The sequence below is a fragment of the Eutrema salsugineum genome, unplaced genomic scaffold (genome assembly GCF_000478725.1).
Source record: "Eutrema salsugineum unplaced genomic scaffold, Eutsalg1_0 scaffold_14, whole genome shotgun sequence".
NCBI classification, from domain to species: Eukaryota; Viridiplantae; Streptophyta; class Magnoliopsida; order Brassicales; family Brassicaceae; genus Eutrema; species Eutrema salsugineum.
In genome coordinates, this window is record NW_006256877.1 from 5,212,540 (window position 1) to 5,235,754 (window position 23,215).

Sequence of the window (23,215 nt, forward strand, 5' to 3'; positions counted from 1 at the left end):
ACACGCCCTTTTAATTATTTAATTACTTTTCAGACGACAATTTATAACCCTACAAAATATCTAAAATTCGATCAAATCAATTTCCATCTACATGTTGCTTCTGATGCAGAGCAATTAAATTACTCTACTCCATCAAACAAAACAGGATTCCTTTTTTTTTTTTGTTATCACAAAGAGAAGTGATAGGCCATTGCCATTGAGAGTTTACACTCGTAGGAAGAAGGGATCAAGTACAGAGAAAGAGGGAGAAGCTGAGGCTGAGCTGGATTAGTCGTTGAAGAAGTCAGTGCTGACGTGAACAAGCTGGTCAACGGTCGTAGCAGAAGAATGAAGAGTACAAAAGTAGAATTGTAATTCTGTTTAGCTTTATCGAATTGTATTTCGTTCATTTGGTTGTTAGAGATATTTTCTCTGCAATTTGGCGATCTCAGGAATCTGTTCTTGAGCTTCGATTTTACGCTGCTTTGAAATCTGAGAGTCTCAGAACCAAATCAGTGTTGTAATTTAGGAAATAAAATAAACTGTTTCTCTTAACAAAGAGCATCACAAGAAACAGTGGAATGAGAAAAAGTAGAGGATTAGGTTCTTTATTAATGCATTTACTTCTTTTTTTTGTTCTATATAGAAATGATCCGGTGCTCTGAGAGCCGTGCCTTGCATGTATCAACAAAGTTAATTGCTTTAGGCCACCAAAATTTATTCTAGTTTTAAGAACTACATTTTTATAGCTTTAGCCAAATATGTAAGATATATGATTTTGTTTGTTATATATAGTAGAAAAACATTATGGAGTTCTATAAGTGTTTGAGACACAACTACAATAAAAATATTATGATGTTTAAAATTTCGTTTTGTTTTGAGAAATTATAATAGTATTAACATTAAATATTCTATAAATAAAATACATATTTAAACATATAAAACAACAATATCTTTTATGATTTGCCTTAATTAGGCTTCCATAAGACTAGGCATGGCACTGGGTGCTCTGCCTGTGATCTGATTCCACTACTCTCTCTTGCTCTGCCGCAGAATTCATCTGCAAAGAATCATCAAACTCCTGCTCGCCTTTCTTCTTGTTTCACTTCTTTGGATCAACTTCAAGAAGATTCTGGGAAGAGAAGTGCAATAGGGAGAAAAGCAAGGGGGACTTGGATCATAACTTTTGTGCGGGTGTGGTTATAACGTTCAACGCAGTTTCTGGTGATGAGAGATTGTTTTTTCAATATATCTGAGAGAGAGAGAGAGAGATGTTCTTGCCAATTCACTAGAATTATCTTCATTCACACCCACATCATCAAAGGTAATGATTTTTCCTTCAAAAAAGTTTGATACTAATCTATACAACATGTAACAAAATCTAACATTTATCTTCTCCAAAATCCAAATGCAGCGTTCAAGCTATTCCTTAATTAGTGCATTTGTTTATCGGTTCCTTGTTGGACAAACCATGTCGATAATTCCTTAGGGCATCTCCATCGCGATATGAATGGAGTATCATAGGTGGGCCCAGTTTAATTTGTTGAGTTTAAAAATAATTAAAAAAATCTAAAACCAGGTATTTTTCGAGTGATACTGAGAACATCTCCAGCAGTCATACCCTATTTAGGGTTGTTAACAATTTTTTTATTAATATTTCTAAAGTATGTGTACAGTGATGAACTTTGTGTTTTAATTTGTGTCCATCAGTAAACCCGATTTTAAGAGTTCATAGGAATAAAATAATAATATTTTTTTTATATTTAAAAATTTTATTTCGTAAAAATTAATTTAAACATACATTTTTTTGAAAAAAACACAAACTGGTTTACATGAAATGAAAATCAAAATATTTATTGATATTACAAATACAAATTTAGTTATAATTGCCATTCCCTCCAAATTGCTGCCATATATTCTCAACTAAATCTGCTTTTAAACGATAATGTATCTCTCTATCACGAACATCATTACGAATACCGATCACATTGTCTATATTGGTAGGCCTATTTGTAGAATATTGCATATCCACTTGAGACGATCTGGTTCCTTCTCCATGAACGAATTTTGCAATATTTTCTAGCGTATATCCGTTTCGTTCGTCTTCAACTATCATATTGTGCAAGATGATACATGCTCTCATTATCCTTCCGATTTTTTCCTTATCCCATATCAAAGCTGGATTTTTAACAATTGCAAATCGTGCCTGCAAGACTCCAAAAGCTCTTTCGACATCTTTTCGGACAGATTCTTGTTTTTGAGCAAATAATTTATCTTCTCACCTTGGGGAACCGGGATAGATTGGACAAATGTTGCCCACTTCGGATAAATTCCGTCGGTGAGATAGTATGCCAAACGATACTGATTCCCGTTGACAAAGTACCTAACTTTTGGGGCCCGACCTTCCAAAATGTCATCAAAAACAGGTGATCGTTCTAGAACATTGATATCATTGAGGGTAACTGGTGGTCCAAAAAATGCAAATCACTAAGTACCATATCGGTTGTTTGAGATCATGAAGAAACCCCCAAAAATCCCCAGACACACTAACCCTAATTTTGCAGCAACAAAATTTCTACTCGCTAAAACAAAAAATAAGAGAAACAGACGATTACCTTCGCAACCGGAGTCGACAAACACCTGTCTTCGTTGTCAAAATGGCTTTTCGAGGAGTTCAATAATCGCAGAATCGCCGGAGATCGCCGGAAAGAATGAGGTTTCGATTTTTTTTTGTTTCCTATCGAGAAGATGATATCGGGCAAACAAAAGTGGGATTTTTCCTCAAAAAAGTAGAAAAACACGTGGCCAATACAATATTGCACGTGTCCTATAAACCTCTTCTCAAAGTATATTAACTAAACGTCTGTATGTTAACTTTTGGACCTCTTTTAATAATTTAAAAAGGCTCAGCCCATATGTATCTGTGCCATAAACTTCTTATAAGCCCTCAATGGAAGTGCTCTGATGAATCGGTATCAAGCAAGTATCATGGCATGTTCTGATTCGGCTTTGGAAAAATGTGGGGACAAATTATTTTCAAGGGCATTTCTCGACCAAGGACAGAGCCTCGACGATGACCATTTCTTCGACACGAATCCCCGACTCGAATCGTCGACACCGGAGCCGTTAATCAAGTCAAGCTTCTCATCAGTTCGGATTTCATTTTATTATATCCGCGACACAAGTGTTTTTTTTTGCTTTCTTTCACCGACGAATCGGCGAGATTCTCTCCAACCAAAAGCTCTCCCCCTTTTTCGTCTCTCACTTCTGCTTTCACTTCCCCATCGCTCTTCTTCGACCAGTCGTCTCATTTCTCCCTTTCAGTTCCTTCTTCGACGTTTCTGGTCTTCGGCGTGAGTGGCAGATGCAAGATACCTTCTTCGGATTTTCTGGTCTTGAAATTGTTGGATTCCCCAACAATTTGAGATTTTGGATCTTGAAATTGTTCAATTTACAGATGTTTTGATTACTTGCGTTTTGATTTTTTCTCTTGTTTCCATATTGTAAGATGATTGATGAGGTTGATTTCTTATTGTTTGATAGATTTTTATACATTGAGGAAAGATGTTGAAGTAGCATCAGCTCGTGTCAAAGAGATTAAAGCTTCTTCTGGTTTACAGCAAATAGAAAAAGAAATAGCAACGGTTGAGAAATCTGTTTTGGGCTGATGCTAAGAGCAGAGATGATTATCTGAGTTTCAATGATGTTGTATTCTTTGATACTACTTATGTTAAGTTTAACTATAAGTTGCCACTAGCTTTATTTATAGGTGTGAACCATCACTCCCAACCTATGTTGCTTGTGGAAAGAAGCTTTTGGTCTTACTGATTCCAAGTTGTTAAATTTTCGTCAAACTTGTTAAGAAGCTATCGATATATCTTTGTAATATGAACAAAAGAATGAGTTTCTTGATTGTTGTCTGACCAGGTCATAGAATATTGTTTTTTTGTTGGATTATCTTGGAGCTTTGTTCCCAGTGGGTGCAACAGAGTTAGAATCTTTTGGATGTCTGTTCACCAACCCATTTCATTCACATTCCACTGTATATTTACCTTAATTTCTATAAAAATTCACCACTCCTTGCAATCTGGTTCTTAATCAACATTCTCTAATCTAACGTTTATTTTTTTTCAGGTTGATTCTATATTACCTCTCTATTATTCTTGTTGTGGATTGTTGTGTACTTGGGAGTTGAGCTTACTTTGAGTAGAAGCAATAAATCCGACATGAAGGTCTTCTTCTAACAATCTTCTGTCTTTATGAATCTCCACTCGTTCTTTTTGTTGGCTATCAAAGAACTAAGCAATTTAATTATTTCCTCCTTCTGCAGCAAATATAAATGAAGATGAGAGTGGAAACCGCGCTTGTGATTCTCTTGGGCCTCATATCAGTTCAGCAATGCTATGGAGGTCTAGTATCTTAGTTTATACTCCTTCCATATTTTTAATGCTTGTGAGATTCAGAGATAAGCAAGAAACATATGTAAAAATGGTGTGAGTTTCAATTAAATAGATGAAGTTTCTGTTTCCAGGCGCAAGCAACTGGACTTGCACGTGCTTCTCTTCGGGAAATCAAAGTGAGATCCTGGAATCTAACTGTACCACATCATGTAATTGCAGACCAGGTTGGCTTTCTTGAATTAGTTTTCTCTTTACCAAGATTCTGTAGAAAACTAACTTTATGACTCTTCCTTACAATAGCAGATAGAGACCAATGGTTATGCTTAAAAATCTGTTATTTCTAAAATCTGTTATAACTAAACCCTAAAATCTGTTAAAAATCTGTTATTTCTAAGAACCCTTAATTAAGTTCAGGGTTGGAGGGGCATAATAACATTAAGTTCTTCACTATTCAAAAATTAAAAAGATATTGATTAAATAAAGCTAAGATCCTCTTTTTGGATATCAGGGATGGAGATGGCCTTAGCTCCTATTATATTTTTTCATAAGAGAAAGATTTGGTTCAACCGGTGTCATCGAATTTGCCTCCACCGGTAACTGAAGTTGATATTATCTGTGCCCTAACATCACCAACAAAATCTAAGTACATGTAGTTTCATTGTAGCAAACAATGCTTTTCAATTTTGTTTTGTTCAGTGTTATTCTTGAGTGTTCAACAGACACGATTTTGTGAGATCAAAGGGAAGGTTTGACCAAATTTTGTTATTTGTTTTGCATCCGCACTCTTCTTCTGCTTCATCATCGACCTTGTATAAACCATAGATATAGGTTAAAATATCTGAGATCTGTGGTTAAGTATATACGGTTTTATTTTACTTTGAAACTGAATATATGGATATAAAATATGTGAGAGAGGATGGAGATTTTATATATGTAGTGAACTTTATCGAATACAAAAAAAAAAAAAAAAAAAAGGAATTTCTGTTCGTTGCACCATTGAAACTGAATAATCAATCCACTCTGTGTTCAGGCTGACCGGATTAGCCGATAAATTATTAATCAAACTAAATAAGTACCAACATTCGAAAGTCAAAACTTGGTCAGAACTCGGTTTATATTCATATATAATATCCAAACCCGATCAAATGAATTTTCAAATTAGGAAAGATTTTCTTTCTCTTGTTTTTTGACCACAAAAGGTGATCAATGAGCCTGAGCTTGAGAAGAAAGATCTTGTTTCTATCCACGAGACCTTTTTTAATACCAAACATTGGTATAATATAACCATTCAAGAGAAAGGCGTTGCACATGTTCTCGAAAGCTGCAAGAATATGATCAAAATACCCTTAAGAAGATACATTTGCACCATTTGATTTCTAATTGTAGCATGTGACGACAATGGTTGAAAACATAAGCAGTTATTGTCGAAAACTAAAACAAAAGATGTGAGCTATCTAGGAGAAACTGTTATGCTCTGAGACCAGTTGTTCAATCATCGTCACTTTCGTCTTGATTGCTTGGATGATTATTTTTCTGAGCTTGGAACATCTCAGCAATCTGAAAATAGGAAAAGGGAAAAGAATTTCAAAAGAAAGGCAAATAAGTAAAACCTTATCAGGGACCACAATGCCTATGGCTGCACCATACTTAGGGCTAATTGTCAAGTCAGCTCCTTTCACTTCCCATACCTTTAAGCAAAAGCATCAGCAAAACACACTTTTGACCCATAAGATTTTTCCAGATAGTAATACAAGCAAAGCAAAACATAATCCTACCTCAGTGGGCTCGAACCAAACATGTGGTTTGTCGCTGTCACCAACACGATAGTCATGCTAGATAGTTTTGAAACATTACAATCAAGAAGAACTCAGTCAAGATGCATATATGACACTGCAAAGGTTTGAGAGAAGAACGAAGAACGAAATATCCTACTTGTGGTTTAGCAATCCTATGAGAGGAAAGAAGAGAATACAGCTCTTTAAGCTCGGCTTCAGAAAATCCAGTACCTAGTAGCCCAAACCGTATATAATTAAGGTATTGAAAACAGACCATACAAGAAAATGTTAATGCATATATAACACTGACCTAATTTACAAATGCTCTGAAACTCTTCCTTTTTCTTGTCGTAGCAAGCTAATAAAAATGAACCAAATAAACCTACAAAAGGAAATCGTATCGATTTTTTAACAACAACATACCAATAGGGTCAAAATGTATACATTTTGAATGGGTTTGTTTTCACCTGCACGTTTGCCTTTGCCGTGAAAAGCACCAATTGGTACAAGATCAACAGAATCCCCAATGCTGCATAAAAATATTAAGTGTCAGTCAGTTTAAGACTCCTCTATCTTTCGATTTCTACTTCACCAAATTGTTGAATAAGAGTACTATTTGCCTGTCCATATAGTCTTTCTTCAGATTTAGCCAAATGCGTTTTGCAGGCTCATAGGTTGCATCCGAGGTCAATGTCTTAATGACCAAACCTTCACAGCTGCAAAAATAACACTATATAGATCAAGAACTGGAACATATTATAAAGATTACAAGAAGATACAGAGAAGTGTCATAAATATATACCCGATGTCAACAGAAGCCTCGAAAAACTCTTTTATATCATCAGTATCGCTTGATGTTAGAGCAGTTACAAACCGGAAATACCCAAGATCTTCCTCAAACGAATTGTATAGCTCCTGCTTGAATACAAATGATTATATAACAGTTTCTTTTAAAATGAAACCAAAGATTTATGAATTTACTGATATATATGTCTCTATATATATATATATATATTATATATATATATATATTATATATATATATATATATATATTATATATATATATATATATATATATATATGTCTAACCTCTCGGCGAATATCAAGATTCTCTTGGATAAGTTGTTGGCCATTTAAATATAACATGTCAAAAGCAAAGATGCATACGCCAACCTTGATATCACTCACTTTCACATTTTTCCGCGCTCGAGTGCTCAAAATCTTGAAAATAATACAAGAAACATGAAAACCTAAACACTTTAAATATCAGAACCTGGCTATTTTGCTATAATGAGTTACCTGGAAGGGAAGAACCTTCTTTTCCTCTCTGTCGAAAGCAACAACCTCGCAATCCAGAATAAAAGATTTCACAGAGGCCTTCTTTGATCTGCACAGAGAAGATTACACTAGATTCAGTAGAAAGAAAAGACTCGCTCTTTCTAATCTTTTCAACAAAGTGATACTCACAAGTCTACCTTCTGAACGTACGAGCAACATCAGGGTACTTGCCAGTATTTCTTTCACCATTTCTACTGTATATCTCGAATATACCATCCTCCATATAATGTATCTGCAGTGTCAAAAACATAAAAACTCTGTTTTAGGAATAAATATTCATCAGGATTTTGAAGTATACACCAATACATTATCACCTGCACACGTTCTCCATCATATTTGTATTCGCAAGTGAAACGGTGCCCTCGATGTTATTGAGTATCTGATCTATACTTTTAGTTACTTTCACAAGCATGGGTCTAATTGGAACACCAAGTGTTAAGTTACAAGTTTTAGTAAGATTCCACACACCACCGGTTAGAAGAGCATGAACAATCATGTCATAGACAGGAAGCACACTGTATACTCTTTTAACAATCTTCGCAGCCTACACAAAGATGGATCTATTGTAAGTCACAGAGCTCATAAAGAATAGATTTTGATACAAGAAAATGAAAGAGACGAGAGAGAGAAAGTGAAACCTCTTCTAAAGGAGACTTGATATTTGGTGGTGGCTTTGAGTGCTCTTCATTATACACAGCGGCTTGTCCCAATGCAGCTAAGACAATCTTACCCGAGAACCCTAACCGTAAATTTCCCTGCAGGGTTTCGAATAAGGAACCTTAAAGAGGAATGAACAGAAGAAAAAAAATTGTGAACGAGCCTATACATATACCTCAAGTAAACGAGTTAAGTAAAGAGTTTCACAGTCTGTTGTTTCAACAAGAAGTCCTGTAATCCGATTCTTCTTATTTCTCTGACTATTTGTGGATCCTAAAATTCACGCTCAGAGATTTAGTGTTTGGTTTTAGTGAAGAAAATGATGGGCAAGAATTCTGGATGAGATCGATGTAAAGTAAAAGACAAAGCTCGACGAATTGGATTTGTATTGATAATATAAATGGTTTACAAGTGATTTTTAGCTGAAAATGAGATGATCCTTTACATGGAAATGAAGTACTATTTATACTAGGTAGGTCGTTCGAACTACTACGAGATTTTCGGGATGACTCGATCTCCTCCTTTCCGAGATCTTCGGGATCTTCTCTTATCCACTCTTCCTTATCCTCGTAGCCTGTTGCATGCTACCGAATATCCTTGCGAGATCCTCTTTTGGTTAAGTTTGTGGGCCTTAAAGCCCATAGACGCATGTGCGATGATTGGTTTAAAACGTGGGCCGGATTTGGCTAAATCCAACACCAACATTTGCCCCCCAGCCCATTTAGTGAGATGCGAGCTAAAAGGGGCGGACTATTCTTAGAAAGCTTCGACTTTCCCTCTTCTTCGCGATTTTATCTGTACGGCCCAGATCGAGCTTTCCATAAATTGAGGGTCAAGATCTTTTTAGCCGCCTAGGCTAAGATTTTCTTTGATTCGATGTGCTCGAATCTTACTGATATAACGAAATCATGATGAGATATAATGAAATCTTGCTCGCAGATTAAGATGAACGGTCAAGATCCGATTCTCGCGAGAATTTCGTCAATCTCGATAGCGATCATAAGTGCTACTTTATAAAGATCAACTTCCCACGTCTTCTCATCATAACTGCACGCTTCCCACTCTGCTTCAAGGTAACTTCTCTCCTTCTTTTTCATTAACTACTCTGTTTGTTTTAAGCTCTTTTATTTCGAGAAATATCGTTTTTGACTTCATTTCAAAACTTCCGAGAAAACTTCCTTTCACCGAAATTCAGCAATGGAGCACCCAGATATTCCGACCATCTCGATCGTCTCGTCCAACGACCTAAATCGTTTCCGGCGGATCCACGACATTCCTTCTTCAATCGAGCTCGTCGTCCCGGATAGAGGAGAGACTCCAAAGACGGTTCGGGCTGGCTACAGTATCGCCTACACTCCGTTTTTTGACGCATGCGGTATTTCTTTCCCCATCCCTTCGAGTCTTCTCACAATTTTGGCGGATTTGGGGTTGGCGTTTCCCCAAATGAACCCTAATTTTGTCCGGCACGCTTTGGCGTTACTGGTTAGGGCCGCCGAGGCAAGAATCCCCTTCGGAGTAGAGCAACTCCACAGGATGTGCTCTATCAAGAGCAATTCTTCTTTTCCGGGGTCTTTCTACCTATCTCCTCGAAAGACTCGAAGTGTTTTCGAAGATATCCCGGCTCGCGATGATCGTTGGAAGGAGAAATACTTCTTCTTCCGGATTAACGCGCACTCTGTCGGATCTTTTGATTTTAATCGGCTGCCCACAGTTTGGGCTCCGAGAGTTGGTTAGCATTAGGATGCTTAATCGATTTTTTTTTGTTAGGTTAGTAAGCTCGTTGCTGACTATTTGCTTTTCTTGTTCCGCAGTTGTTCCGACGAACACCGGCCTAGACAAACCACTGATCGCTGCTTTGAAGGACGGTGATTGCTCGTGGCCCAACTTTACAAGAGAAAGGATCCGTCGCGCTCTTGGAACTGATAATCTGCAGCCTGCTATTGCTCCGGAGCCTGAAATTGATCCGTTGAACCCGCCGTCCATTAATCGTCCGGCCAACTTTCACCAGATCCCGATTGGTTAGTCCAACCGTTTCATATTCCTTTAGTTATACTTTCAATCTGTCAGACTGTTAAATACTCCGTCGTTTTGTTTTCAGGTACTAGCTGTCGGGAAATTCCGGACGCAACCTCTTCAAGCACTTCGCACCATTCCTTGATCCGCAAAGCCTCTAAAGGAAAAATGACAAGAAGGCCATCAGCTCGCGAGGCCGAAAAGGCAAGAAAGACTCGGGCTCAAGCTGGGACTTCGGGAGCTGTTCGCACTGGTGAGATCCGTCGCACTGTGAGCGACGCACTTGAGCAAGCCTCTGGGGCTTACGAGACTCCGGCCACCGGTCTTCCCGCCGACCCCACATCGAGGGCTATCTCGCTTAGTTCGCGAGATTCTGAGAGGACTTCGCGTCCCAAGAAGCCGAGGGTGGACGACCCAGCTCCGGACAGAAGGTCGAACTCCTCGAACGGGTCAGGTGGGTCGATCCCGTATGGTTGGACATTCAACCATACCAAAGGGTGCCCGATCGCTGACGATCCGGAGGGGGTAGCCTTCATTTTCCGGCACTTCAAGCCTCCGGGTTGCGTGCTGCCTCCGGTTCGGGATATGGCAGAGCATGCCGCTTATGTGAAGATGATGGCAGCTCACGGCCGGGTACGTAGTTATTCGTTTTTTTTTCTTTTTTTTTAAATGTGTGCTCGTACTAACAGGCTCTCTTATGATCAGGCTCTCGAGGCTGTCAACGAGTATTCTGCCATACTCGAAGACAAGTCTTTGACCATGCCTACTTCCGACGAGCTCGAGGACATGAAGAAGACTGTCTTCGACCTTTCCTCCAAGGTCAAGAGTGCGGAAAAGAAGGAGAAGCGTCTGGAGACCCAGCTTCGGTCTGCGAAGACGGTGGCAGACTCTGCAAGCCGGCGTGCTGATGATTTGGCCGAACAGGTTCGCGGTCTCAAGGGGGAGGTCGATGCGAAGGTCAGGCGGGCTGTTAGAGAGGCGAAGCGGGAGTTCGCCGAGAAATATCTGGCGATCTTCTATTCTCTCAAGGATAAGTGGGAGAAGAAGAAGGTTGAAGCCGCATGCGAGGCTGAGCTCCAGGAGGTTGAGTCCAACTTGGACCTCATTAAGGATCTAATCAGCGGAGCTATTACTGCTCCAGATGAGAAAGCTCGCCTCGAGGAGAAAATTCCTGAGCTCACTCAGAAACACGCTGATGCGGAGGTATCAGACTTCTCTCTCGCAAAGCTTGATCTTTCGCAGATTTCAGAGGCGTCCGTGAGGCCGATGGAGGTCGATCCGGTGTCGCAGGTTCCCTTAGGGCTCGACCAGTTTGGAAGCAATGCTGCGGCTGGATGCGGTGATGAGTTGGCGGATGATTCAACGGTCCCAATGGAGAAGGAGGGTGGCGAGAACGAGCCAAAGGAGTGATTCTCCTTTTTTCCTTAGCCCCTCCTCTATTTCTCTTTTTTCTTCTTTATGAACTCAGTTGCCTGTAAGGCTTTTTCATTTTGTTTCTTCGCACTTTTGGTACTCTTATTTCCCGGGAGGGTTTTAATCCATACTTGGTTGCCTGGAGGGGGCTATTTTATGCTTGCTTTTGATTTTGCTTTTCAATTTCGTCTAAGTTATCGTTTTGCTCGATTGTCTTTTGACACATAGAAAAAATTTCAAAAAGGCTTTTCGTTTAGGTAGTGCCGAAGTGATTACTATGTGATCGCTTATGGAGATCGTATCATAGTGTTAGGTTGCGAGTAACGAACTGTGGTAGTAACTTTATTTTGTAAGCGCTAAGTCACTCAGCGAGCTACGAGCTGTTCGATCATTTTAACAGACCGTTTTATTGATAACTTATTGCGAACGACGGAATTGCTATATTTTGTTTGATTCTTTGTTAGCGGACCGTAATCTATAAGTTAAGAGACCGTTTTGGTGGTCGTTGGAGAGCTACCTAAAGTTAGCAGCGAACTAAGCTGAGATTGTTCGGCTCAATCGATACTTAGCGGGCTATGAGCCTCGAGCTGTGAGATCGTTTGAAGAGATCAAAAGAGAGTGTTTGGAATCAGGGTTTTTATTCACAAGACTTTTGGTTACATACATTTTTACAAAGTATTCGAGTGTGTAGAGATAGTGGCTGGACTCAATGTCGAGCTGCCTACGTACCCCGTCAAGGGATCAAGCCTGAACGTAGTTCGATTATTGTCAATGCTCAGAGATGGTAACGCTTGAGATTCATAACGTTCCATGGTCTTGCCTCTGGCATTCCGGTTTTATTATTTGCGAGCCTGTATACGCCGCTGCGCACTACTTCGGTGACTCTGTACGGGCCTTCCCAGTTTGTGCCTAGCTTGCCGGCGCCTCGCTCTTTAGTGTTGTCGAATACCTTGCGTAGCACGAGATCGCCAATACTGAAGCTCCGGTGTTTGACTCCGGAATTGTAATAGCGAGCTGCGGCCTGCTGGTAATTGTGGATGCGGACTATGGCTCGATCTCGTTGTTCTTCGATCATATCTAGCCGATCTCTTAGCATTTCTTCGTTGAGTTCTCCATTATCCGGACAAAAAGTCCGACGGATGCTCGGTACCGATGCTTTGGCCGGAATAACGGCTTCCATTCCATAGGCTAGAGAGAAAGGTGTTTCTCCTGTAGCTCGATGGGGCGTAGTCCTACACGCCCAAAGTACCCCGGGTAGCTCGTCGCTCCATCGAGACTTCTTTGAATCCAACCTCTTTTTGAGATTACTTAGGACCGTTTTGTTGGCAGCTTCTGCCTGTCCGTTACCTTGTGGGTATCGGGGTGTGGAAGATGTGAGCTTGTTCTTCCAAGTGTTACAGAATCTTGTAAATTTTCTTGAAGTTAGGTTCGTCCCGTTGTCTGTTACGATCTCGTAAGGAAGGCCGTGTCTGCAGAAAATGTTTTTCCAGACAAAATTTTTGACTTCTGATCCGGTAATTTGCTGGTAAGCTCGAGCCTCTATCCATTTAGTGAAGTAGTCAGTTAGGACGAGCAGGAAGCGGACTCTAGCGCGTCCTGAGACCAGCAATGGTCCTACTACGTCCATTGACCATTTCATGAATGGGTAGGGTGCGGACATTGAAGATAGCTTTTCAGCTGGTTGATGGATCATTGGTGCGTGTTTTTGACACTTGTCGCACGTTGTGGCATAGTTTTCGCAGTCTGCAATGATAGTGGGCCAAAAATAACCTTGTCTTTTTATGCGGACTGCCATAGCTCGTCCTCCGGAATGGCTTCCGCACATTCCTTCGTGCATTTCGGCCATAATTGTTAGGGCTTCGATACCGTGCACGCACAAGAGGTAAGGTTCTATCAGGCTACGCTTGTATAGTTTACCTTCCATTGTGCAGTATCGAGCACTTTGAGCCTTTAATTTCCTTGCTGCCCATCTGTCGGTGGGAGCTACACCGTTCTGGATATACTCCATGATAGGAGTTCTCCAGTCCGGTCTGTCTAGGAACTCTTCGCAGTCATCCAGTTCAGGCTCGGGCTCTGGATGAGTGGACTGGTTCTCGGGATCGGGCGGTGCACCGATCGAGTTGTCGGGCTGGTTAGTCGTGGCTCCTGGCCCCGGTCTATTGGATGGCCCGGCCTCATCTGAGGTGGTTACTACGTTGACTGCCTTGGGAGCTAGGTCGATGCTCGGTTTTTCGATTCCTTCTACGGGAATCACCCTCTTGACCATCGGGTCAGAGGTGGATGCTAGGGCTGCCAAGGCGTCGGCGGAGGTATTTTCCCCCCGAGGAATTCTGGTTAGCTCGAACGAGCTAAACTGATTTGCTATTTGGCGTACGATGTTTAAGTACGCTTCCATCCGTTCGTCTTTTGCTACGTAGTCGCCATGGAATTGGCTGGTTACGAGCTGAGAATCGCTGAATGCGCTTATTTCTCGAACTCCGATCCCGAGGGCTAGCCTGAGACCGGCTATGAGGGCTTCGTATTCGGCCTCATTGTTGGAGGCCAGGAACCCTAGTCTGAAAGACTGTTCAGGGACTTCGTTTTTTGGGGAAACCAGTTTGATTCCAACTCCTGATCCTTGTTTTGACGACGCTCCGTCTACGTGGAGTGTCCACTTCTGGCTAGACTGTGATGCGTCATCGGGATCTGAGGTAAGCTCGATGACGAAGTCCGCTAAGACTTGGGCTTTCGCGCAGGTTCGGATTTTGTAATCTATATCATATTCGCTTAGCTCGATAGCCCACTTCGCAAGCCGTCCGGATTGGCTCGGACTATGCAATATAGTGCGAAGGGGTTGGGAGGTCATCACTACTATGGAATGTGACTGAAAATATGGTCGTAGCTTTCTGGCGGACATTACGACCGCCAGAGCCAGTTTTTCCATAGCAGGGTACCTCGTTTCGGCGTCTACTAGCGTTTTGCTTACATAGTAGATGGGTTTCTGCTCGTTCTGTTCTTCTCGAACGAGCACGCCGCTTACTGCGGCTGGAGATACCGCTACGTAGAGATACAAAGGCTCTCCTTCGACTGGCTTGGCTAGTATGGGCGGTTCACTCAAGTATGCCTTGAGTTGTTTGAACGCTGTTTCGCACTCATCGTTCCATTGGAACTTTTTGTTCCCTTTTAGTAGTTGGTAAAAGGGTAAGCATTTGTCAGTCGACCTTGAAATAAAACGGTTGAGGGCTGCTATTCGCCCTGTTAACCTTTGGACTTCCCTCGTGGTTTTGGGGGATGGCATTTCAAGGAAAGTTGCAATCTGCTTAGGATTTGCTTCTATTCCTCTTTCGGTTACGATGTAACCTAGGAATTTTTCAGATGGAACTCCGAACGAGCATTTGGTTGGATTGAGTTTCATTCCGTACTGATTCAGTATTGCGAAGCATTCTTTGAGCTGTGCAACATGGTCTTCTTCTTTTGAAGACTTAACGAGCATATCGTCGATATAGACTTCCATGGTCTTACCGAGCTGTTTAGCAAACATTTTATTGACCAGGCGCTGGTAAGTAGCTCCCGCGTTTTTTGTAGCAATATGTGCCACGGTCTGTTATAAACGCGGTCTTTTCCTGGTCTTCAGGGTTCATGAGTATTTGGTTGTGCCCTGAGAAGGCATCCATGAAAGACAACAGTTCGTGTCCTGCCGTAGCTTCTACCAATCGATCTATGTGAGGGAGTGGGAAGCTATCCTTCGGACATGCTTTGTTTAGGTCGGTGAAGTCTACGCAGACTCTCCACTTTCCGTTTTTCTTTTTAACCACGACCGGATTGGCTAACCAATCTGGGTACTTGACTTCTCTTATTGAACCGACTTTTAGTAGTCGGTCCACCTCGTCATTTACTGCTTTGGCTCGGTCTGGACCGAGCTTGCGGCGTTTTTGTTTGACGGGTTTGAAGGTCGGGTTGACGTTCAGTTCGTGGGAAGTTATTTGTAGGTCAATCCCAGGCATGTCCTCTGTGGACCATACGAAGGTTGCAATGTTCTCCTTGAGGAATTTTATGAGTTCGTCGCGGACAGAACTCGAGAGTTCTGATCCGATGTTGACTACTCGGTCGGGGTGTTTTTCGTCAATGCAGACTGGGATGACGAGGTCCTTGCGTGGACCGCGAGTTGTGGGGTCGTTTCCCCGTTTTGCTCGCTGCTCGGCGAGCTCTTCTTGTTTCTGTAGTTGCTACAAAGGGGACTGTTCAATCTGCTTGTGTCCTGTCATGTAGCAATTTCTGGAAGCCCGTTGGCTTCCGCGGACTGTCCTGACTCCTTCGGCGGTTGGGAATTTCACGCATTGATGGTATGTGGAGGGTACTGCTCTCATATTATAGAGCCATGGCCTCCCCAGTATGGCATTGTAGGGAGCAGAGCGGTCTACAACCTCGAATACTGTTAGTTGTAGGACTCCGCCGGCTACTACCGGGAGCGTGATAGTGCCCATCGAATAGGTGGTTTCGCCTGCGAAGCCAGTTAACGGCGATCTGGTGCCGCAGAGTATGTCGTCACCGAAGCCCATTTGTTTGTACGCATTGTAAAATAACACGTCGACCAAACTCCCGATTTCGATCATAATCCTGGATAGCTCACACCCCCCTACGTCTAGACGAACTACTAGGGCGTCGTCATGTGGTTTGTCTAGATCGAGTGTTTCACTTTGCAGAAAAACTACTTTGTGGTTGGGACCTTGTAGGGGAGCGCGCTCCCGCATATCGGTCTCGACCCTTCTTTGGTAGGCTTTTATCGAATTCACTGAATTTCGACAGTGTTTGGAGCCTCCCGATATGAAATTTATTCGTTTCGGCTTAGGTCGCTCGAAGAGTTCCAGGATTCCCTGAATTTTGGGAAGTTCCGGTTTTGCAGACTTGCGAGCTTCCACAAGCTGGTTGCTAGTTTGCGGTTTCGCATCTTTTTTAAGAGCGGGTGGAGGTGAAATTACCGACTTCATGGATCCTCCGCACCGAGTTATTCCCCTGAATATGAGATCTATTCTCTTTTTGGGGCCGGGGGGAGGAGAGCTCGGATTTTCATCCGTGGGAGCTCGGTCTCTTTTCTTACTTGACGTTTTTGAGTTCTCCGGCTCCTCGTTTTTCCCTGCGGGCTCCCCTTCTTGTTCCGCGGCCTTCGCGGTTCGCGGCGAGTTTAGCCTTTTCGGCTAAGACTGTGCGGCATTCTTCTGTAGAGTGCCCCTTCTTATTGTGATGAGTGCAGAATTTGCTCGCATCGTAGGTTGACTTTTTCTCTTTTTTCGACTCTTTTTTAGACGAGCTACCGATTGTGAAAGCGTGTATCCCTTTACCACCAGGCACCTTTTTGGCTTCCTTTTTGGTTGTGGCAGGGCTAGGTACTAGCAAGCCTGCTTCGTACTGTTCTCGGAGGATGTTTTGTTCCTCCTCGTATTGGGCAAAGCTTGCGGCTCTATGGAGCGCGTCGTCTATTGTTTCTGGACAACGAACAGATAGCTCTTGTCTGAAGGGTGAGTCGAACCATAGTCCTTGTTTGAGCGCAGAGAGTGCTACTCCCTCGTTCAAATCGGCTATCCTGGACTTAATTTCTTTAAACCTGGCCAAGTAAGCCCGCAGGGGCTCCTGGTGGTTCTGTCTGCATGTCCAGAGGTCGGCCTCTGTGGCCTTGGAGGTTATAAACACTGAGTAGTGTTTGAGGAAGGCTGAGCCGAGCTCTTGGAAATTGTCTATGGACCCTTCCTCTAGTCCGGCGAACCATTCTAGGGCGGATCCGGTTAGGTTTTCGGCGAAGAGACGGCAGTAGCCTGCTTCTTTTTCTTCGTCATTGAGGTGAGCTCGGACTACGGAGAGCCTAAAAGCTCGGAGGTGAGCTAGGGGATCTGCTGTTCCATTATATTCTGGGAACCGCATTTTCCCGGTGTGATCTTAGCGTTAGCTATGCGATCAGTGAAGGGAGTCCTTCTGGTTTCGTCCAACACGCGATCTATGTCTGGAGCCGTGCTTGTCGCTTTATGTACTGCGGCGTACATACGTTTTAGCTCGGCGTTATTTGCTTCGATGTATCGCTGGAGTGCGTCGAAGTTATTTATAGATCGCGGATCTATGATCTTTGGGGGATCCTCTGCGCGCTTCTTACTGCGCGCATTCCCTTGTTGCTGACTTCCGGTTTGGAAAGTGTCGTCAGCAGCTCGTTCTTCGTTAGATCACCTGTCTGTAGGCGGATTGGCACGGTTCGTACTACGACCGTGCGATCCACGGAAGAGCGGTGGTGTTAACAACGGATCGTGACGATCGTCAGCCGCCGGGGTTTCGTGATCTGCTTGTCCGGATCCGAAAACAGGCAGATGGTTGGTCACGTCACTGAACAGAGGAGCGTTGTTGCTCCGTGGCGGAGTGACGAACTGCACAGATGGATCGCCACGTGTGAGGTGTTCGAACTCCAGGCGAGTTGTTGGGAGTGGACTTGGCGTCGGATTCAGATCTTCCTCTTCGGATAGATCGTCCGGGTCCTCGTCGTCGGTTGGAGCTGGCTGTGCCCGCTCCTTTCGGATGTTGGCTATTTCTTTCTCGTTTCGTGCGAGGATAGCCCGTTGTTCGCGGGCTTGCTCGGCTAAGAAGGCTAACATCCTTCGGAATTCTGCCAGGTCGTCACCGGTTATCGTTTGGGACGATCCAGTCCGGGCTGGTTCGTTTGGGTCCGAACTGGTGGATCCGGCCTGGGAGGTTCCGGATCTTGTCCAGGTCCGCGAGTACGTGTGTATTGGCGGTCTGGACTCTGAGCGAGACACCGCGGTTGTTCCGCCAGGTTGTGTCACGCTTGTGGTAGCAGTGTGAGTCGAGCTGGGTGTCGGATTTACGACGCTCGATTCACCTGTTTGCTTCTGACGCGGTGAGCTCTGCGCTCCAGTGATTTCGACATCTCCAAGTTGGAGAGCCGATGTACTGGGGTTTAGCGCGGGGCCAGAGCTCGTCTTTGGACCAGATGTTTCGGTATTTTTTGGATCCATTTCGTTCTTACTTGTCTTTGAGATCGGTCTCAGGTGTAAGAATTTCTTTGTTTCTTCCCCACAGACGGCGCCAAAATGTGGATCCTAAAATCTACACTCAGAGATTTAGTGTTTGGTTTTAGTGAAGAAGATGATGGGCAAGAATTCTAGATGAGATCGATGTAAAGTAAAAGACAAAGCTCGATGAATTGGATTTGTATTGATAATATAAATGGTTTACAAGTGATTTTTAGCTGAAAATTAGATGATCCTTTACATGGAAATGAAGTACTATTTATACTAGGTAGGTCGTTCGAACTACTACGAGATTTCCGGGATGACTTGATCTCCTCCTTTCCGAGATCTTCGGGATCTTCTCTTATCCACTTTTCCTTATCCTCGTAGCCTGTTGCATGCTACCGAATATCCTTGCGAGATCCTCTTTTGGTTAAGTTTGTGGGCCTTAAAGCCCATAGACGTATGTGCGATGATTGGTTTAAAACGTGGGCCGGATTTGGCTAAATCCAACACCAACACTATCTTTTCCACTTTCCTGTGATAATAGTCCCACTCCTAATCAATCAAAGCCTAACAAAAACCATAACATCATAAGGGCTTTTCAATGTACCTTAGCAATTTGTCGAAATGTATCAAAAACCTTGACAATAGTCAAAGGTTTAGGCTTGAAGTTGAAAACCATAGCTTGAGAGGAACGGCTTTCTGCTACTACAAGCCACAAGTCTGCTAGTTCCTATATAATTCGACAAGTGACACAGTAAACATCAACAAGAAAGAAAAAATTTCAGAACTTTATAAAAGCAAGCAAGCACATTCAACATACCGTTTTCAGAAGCTGCTCAACTTGAGCATCGGATCTATTAAAAGCTTCAGAGATTGCCTTCGTAATGGAACTTTAACGCTCCCCAATTCAATACCTTCGTGAACAGGAGCGATCTCATTCATGTTTGAAGGTTTGGTTAATGACCTTGGCTAAAAAAAAATTGGTAATGGAGTTGCATTCATGTTTGAAGGTCTTTGTGTTTTTTCTCTTGTGTTGAGTAAACAAATCAATAAGTTTAGGTACTCGTTATCAAAGTGTCAATTGCTCATTCAACTTGAATGACTGATCCTTTGATTTCAAAATGAAAGCCAAAAAGGTGGCTAGGTGAGTTACTTAACCAAATGGGAAGCCATCAGATGATCTATAAAGAGCTATGAACTATGAAGTTCCTAAGATTTTGAGTGTTAGACTAACAATATCATGATTATAACATATATATTTTATTGATATCTTAAAAATTTATATTATCAGGTTTGGTAACTGAGTATGTAGCTTTGAAAAGAAACTCGTCTGTAAGGTCTCTTCAACTGAGTAAACACATCAATAAATTTAGTTACTCATTATCCAAGTTGGCCTTATTGGCATTTTTAGAATGAAACCAAAACGGTGAAACACAGTTTCAACATGCGGTCATTAAGAACCTAAGTAAATAGGTTGTCAATAAATAATAAAACAATAAACAAAGAGGTTTAAACCAAAACACATTGTACAAATATCCAAGAAAAGCAGAAACAAAGTAAATACGAATAATGAAATTCACTAAGATGTGAACAAGTATGAGACATTTATGGGTGGTTTTATCCAGATATTATACCCCGTACATTGATGCACTTTGTGGGTATGCACGAAGTCCCTCTTCATTGTCAAAGTAGACACGAAGCTTAGGTAAAACGTTAAACCTCCCGAAAATTTCTCATCCTCCCACTTCCGCTTTGTAAGATTTAGTTTAAGATATCTTGGTTGCGTGAGTTCATTCATGTCCGTGTATATAAGGAAGATATCGCCATGATACTCAGTCATAAACCGATAGTATTTTCCAGGAATTTTAGGAGGCGGCCGACGAAGAAGATCCCAAGAATTCGTAGAGAGATCAAACATCCCTAACCAACCCCTTCTGGCTAGTAAATAGAAGACTCCATTGGAGAAAACAACATGTTCGAAACCTCCATATATCCAAGGCAAACGATGCGGGAACTTGAAAGAAGTGCACACTTTAGTAGCAAGACGGTATGTTTTGATGGTGATGGATCCCTCGGTGAAATCGGAGACAGAGAATATTACACAACTGTTCGACGTAGGAGCACATGAGGAAGCTAGTGCAAGACTACTCCCCATATCAGGCCAAGGCAGTCCAATGCGTTCATGCGTAAATGGATTTAAAAAGAAGGTATCTCTGAAATTTCTATGGCGCACAAGTAACCAACCGTCTGTAGAACAATGAATGTGTGAACCGCCTAACACAGGGGATGACTTGCAAATATGTGTTTTATTGAGTGATGGATCGTATAGCTCGTATTCTTCTCTACAAGGGGAACGCATAAGCAATGGTGTCGGGTACTCCCTAGCACGAACGGAAATACAAGCTTCTAGCCATGTTTTGCAAACAATGGAAGCGCGAATGTTGTCTTTCAAAGACAGGCGCTCCAATATTAGTACAGTGAGATCAAAAGGAAGGCTTGAAAAAGTTTGGTTACTTGCCTCTATACACTTCAACTTCTTCATCATGGACAATTTAGAAACCCATGGATAGAGAGTCTTAAAGACTATATATATATATATATATATGTAAAGCTTCCTTTGTCGGTTAAAACAAGGAAAGAAACCGAGTTTCCTTTTATTTTGGTGGTTGTTGAGACCCGAAAGATTTCTTAATTTCCTTTTTTTTTTGGGATTTAGTTACCTTTTTTCTGTGGGATTTGATTTGAGAGAGAAGAGCAAGGATAAATTCGCTGAATAGAGTATTCAAATTCTATTTAAATTAGGATCTGATCATTTATTTATTTTAAGTTTTTTCCATCCTAGAAAATATCGCAAATCGAATCAAATTAATTTCCAAGATTTTAATGAAAAAAAAAAAGAAGAAGCAGGCGATCGTGGGAAATAAAGGATTTTGTGTGTTTCAACTTTCAAGAAGATCGTGGGAAAATACCTTGAGTCGATCTAAATTTTAGTTTGGTTGACTTAATTTTGAGTGGCCTAAAGGCTAAAACATAATAAAAATTTTATTATGTGGCCAATGGTAAAAAGTAACACTAAAATAAAATAAAAAATCAATGTTTTTAAACTCGATTTAGACCGTGAACCGGATTACCTTCCGGATCATCGATGTAGAGAATATAATTTAAAATCATTAAAGTTTTTTTCGTGGATTTTTATTTTAATTTGACCAACATGATAACTACACGGTTGGTGACAAATTACCACATAATTTTTTTTTTTGTCGACACCACACAATTTAAGATAAAAACAATATTTATCATGAATAACAATAGTCGTAAAGTTAACATCCAAATATATAAACCAAAAAAAATGGAATAAACCACTGAATAATGAAAATAAATTAATACCGTATCATATCAATTAATATTATCTCTATCACTATTTTTGTCATATGAATTTGTTCTCAAATTATTTTTAACTGCCATCTGCCGGGTCAACCATTAACCTGGCCAGAATTTTAAAAGTTTTTATACAACAGATCTATCTATTACTCTCTCCGTTTCACAAAGAGTATCGTTTTAAGGTTTTATTTTTGTTTCACAAAGAATGTCTTTTTATATTTTCAATGCAGAATTTTAAACAATATTCCAGTTTTGATTTCATTGATTTAATGTATTAATTAAAAAAAAGTTATTTAATGCATTAATGAAGGGCAAAGTAGTATTTTTAATAGTTTTCTTAATATGTGTGAAAAATGTCAGAATGACACTCTTTGTGAAACGGAGGGAGTATATTAAAACAGAAACATTTTTACAATTTATTTCCAAACATTCTTAAAAATTTTAAAAAAATATTTTGAAGTATTTTTAAAATTATCCTAATTTATTGTAATATTATTTTAAAATACAGTTTTTTATATGTATACTTCATTCCAAAAATTAAGATATTTAATCAAATAACTACAAAACTTCCTTAAATATAGGTAATATTTAATTAAAAATTTAAACTATTTCGTTTTTTGTAATTATATTTAATTCAGAAAAATAAATATCAATTTAAATTACTTTAGACTTTAAGATAGATTTAATTTAATATTTATAATTCAAATAACAATTTAAGAATAACACATGATTCACAAATATATTATTGTACTTTTTAATCATATTCAATAAAAAATTAAAATTTTACATATTAAAATTGATAAATATTAATATTACATAGTAATTTAATAGAACGATTTATGTTTTTTTTATAATTGTGGTTTTATACAAATTAGCAAGATATTAATATAAAAATTATTTCAAAATTAATAAATATTTATATTATATAATAATATGAACGAACGATTTAAAATTATGGTTTATAACCACGGTCTTTTCGGATTAATAGAATAAACGAATTAGAAATATATTTTATAATAATGATTATTTTTATTAATAAAATGACTGGATTAGAATTATGTGTTTATGATGAAAAAAAAAACAAATTATATCTAAATACAAAATAAATCTTATCACTTCTTAAAAAAATTTATCTACAAAAGAACATAAATTACATTTCAAATTTTGATTAACAAAAAGTTCTCGTGTAGATGCATTGGATAAAATCTAATATTAGCATTAAATTTGAACCAGTTTCTCTGCGCATTTTGAGATTCACCGGTCTG

At 40.6% G+C, this 23,215-nt stretch overlaps 1 long non-coding RNA gene and 1 pseudogene across 2 annotated transcripts; one reads left to right on the forward strand and one right to left on the reverse strand.

The window, feature by feature from the left end:
- The first annotated feature begins 2,959 nt into the window (after window positions 1-2,959).
- Window positions 2,960-5,148, forward strand: LOC112088596. Of its 2 annotated transcripts, XR_002900542.1 has the most exons (6): window positions 2,960-3,332; window positions 3,523-4,021; window positions 4,114-4,211; window positions 4,310-4,388; window positions 4,511-4,603; window positions 4,888-5,148. It is a non-coding gene; the product is annotated as an uncharacterized LOC112088596 (long non-coding RNA). The 2 variants fall into 2 exon arrangements; XR_002900541.1 differs by having other exon boundaries at window positions 2,960-4,021.
- Window positions 5,149-5,867: 719 nt separating this feature from the next.
- On the reverse strand, window positions 5,868-19,511 carry LOC18022723 (annotated as a pseudogene).
- Between the last annotated feature and the right edge of the window lie 3,704 nt (window positions 19,512-23,215).